This window comes from Cucumis sativus, chromosome 5 (genome assembly GCF_000004075.3).
Source record: "Cucumis sativus cultivar 9930 chromosome 5, Cucumber_9930_V3, whole genome shotgun sequence".
Lineage (NCBI taxonomy): Eukaryota > Viridiplantae > Streptophyta > Magnoliopsida > Cucurbitales > Cucurbitaceae > Cucumis > Cucumis sativus.
Window position 1 is genome coordinate 19,275,395 of NC_026659.2, and position 2,205 is coordinate 19,277,599.

The window sequence follows — 2,205 nt, forward strand, 5'->3', positions numbered from 1 at the left end:
TGACGGAGATAAGATTTTATGTTTGAAGGTAAATTCAAAAAGCAAATAGATACATGCATGGTTTTAATTTAAAAGAAAAAACAAATCTCAATCGATCAATTGAAATAGATTTTTTTTTTAAATAAAAAAAATTACAAACTATTTACAATCCCTAAAACAAAACTATTTTAAATATTTTATTTTTTATAATTTTTCTTGGAAAAATAAATAATGATGGTATGATAATTAAGGAATACTATGGACGTGGATCATAGATGATTGCTATTTTTCTTCTTTTCTTATTATTATTTCTTTTACATTTTCTAAAATTAAACTAAAAAATCTGCTATCCGTACCAATTTTTCTTACAATTGTCAATAACTAAGCTCAGTCCATCCATAGAAATGTTGCAAATGCCTCTACAACTTATTCACATTCGAGACACTTGACTGATATACTTATAATGATGCATTTGATTGATATATTGTTGATAGATTTGTCAACTTGATATATTGTTGATACATTTGTACCTTTTCATAATGAAGATATTTGAAAAATTACCAAAAATGAGATTATTTGGATGGGTATAGAGAGTTTTGAGATGAGTTTTTTAAAAAGAAGACTTTTAGGACAAATAAGTTGTGAAAAGTCTATATTACCCTTTAATTAAAAAAAAAACCCTAAAAATTAACTTTGTGTCATTTTCTCCTTTTGCTTCTTGCTCACATTCTTTTCTTGCGTGGCTTTCTCCTTCTCCCTCAGCTCTTCTACTAAGGCAAAGTGCAGTTTGACTTCAACTCTTCTCCTTTCTCAGTCGTCGTCGCGTCTCCTTCACCGTCGCCAACCGTTCAGGCCTCCGTGGTAGTTATTTCGTATGCGACGTGCAAGATTCTCCGCTGGAGATGCACTAAGAAATGCGTATTGGTGGCCTATTTTCCTCCCTCCGAGCCTCTCAAGTTCATCATTGTTCATTGTATCTTCGGCGCTAGCAACATCATCAAATTGCTTCTAGTACGTCCTTAATCCCTAATTTTTTGTTTCTCTCCTTCAAATTTCGAGTGTTATCTTCTTGTTTCTAGGTTTAGAAATTATGAATTTCGTTCTAGAAATTGAAAATTGACCTTAAAAACATGAGGACAAACCATCTAATTAGTTTGGAAATTTTGTTTGAGTAATTGCAATCATCTCTGGCTAGAATGAAGTTAGTACTGAAATTGATCAAATGATATCCTTATAATCTATGAAGAATTCACAGTCCTATTCTGTTTGATTAATTTTGCTGGATGAAAATTTGGAGCTATTATATTCAAGCATCATGCAAATTAGTAGAATAAAATGAAAACACCCCAGCTGTTTTTGGAGTTGGAATGTAACATTTTTTAAGAGGTTGAGAGTGAAATGGCTACTTAAGAACCTTTTAGATGGTTAAGATTTAAAAAGTGTCATTTAAGCAATTTTTGGATGCATTTCGTAGCCATAGTGACACGAACTTCTTGTTCCAAAATGTTGTAAGGTAGGTAGCTCAAATTTTTTGAAGCATGCATTGAGTTGGATCCAAGTTTATTTGTTTTACTCTACACATTTTTGTTTTGCAGTATGCTCAAACAATGTATTGAGCTTCTCACTTTTCAGTCTCCATCGAAGGTTCGTCAGCGATCAGTAACTTAACATGATTCCAAGAAAATGGGGTGATTGGTGGTTACAAAAGAGTCGTGGTGGGTCATTACAATGATCACATTAATTACCAATATACCAATAGACAACCTGTTAGATTTGATATATACTATTAGGATGTTTTGTTTGTGGTCATGTTTTGTTTATATGATAAAATTGTATTAACTTCATTTTGTGCATATGTTCATTTGTGTACCAAGTTTTAGTTTGTTGAATATTTATATGTTAGTTGTATAAAATAAGTTGGAAATTATTAATTATATCTAGTTGTGATAATGCAAATTTCAAGTTAAAAGTTTTTTTTTTTTTTTTGAGTTAATTATAGGTTGCGTATGAGGGGTCTCAATGACCTAGATTTTGATGTTTTTATTTTAGCATACAATTTTTTTTGGCATTTTTTAGGATTTTATGTATTAGTTTTTTTTTTCTAACACAAAAACATATGCGAGATAGATGCAAGATAAAATATGAGGGCTCAATAAACTTACTACACATGCATAGAATTACCATAAATGACTTAGAAGGGGTAGCAATTTGATTGTGAAACTCATA

General features: G+C 30.7%; 1 long non-coding RNA gene across 1 annotated transcript; it reads left to right on the forward strand.

The window, feature by feature from the left end:
- The first annotated feature begins 714 nt into the window (after positions 1-714).
- LOC116404133 lies at positions 715-1,957 on the forward strand. The gene is made up of 2 exons (XR_004217050.1): positions 715-990; positions 1,575-1,957. It is a non-coding gene; the product is annotated as an uncharacterized LOC116404133 (long non-coding RNA).
- The last annotated feature ends 248 nt before the right edge of the window (positions 1,958-2,205 follow it).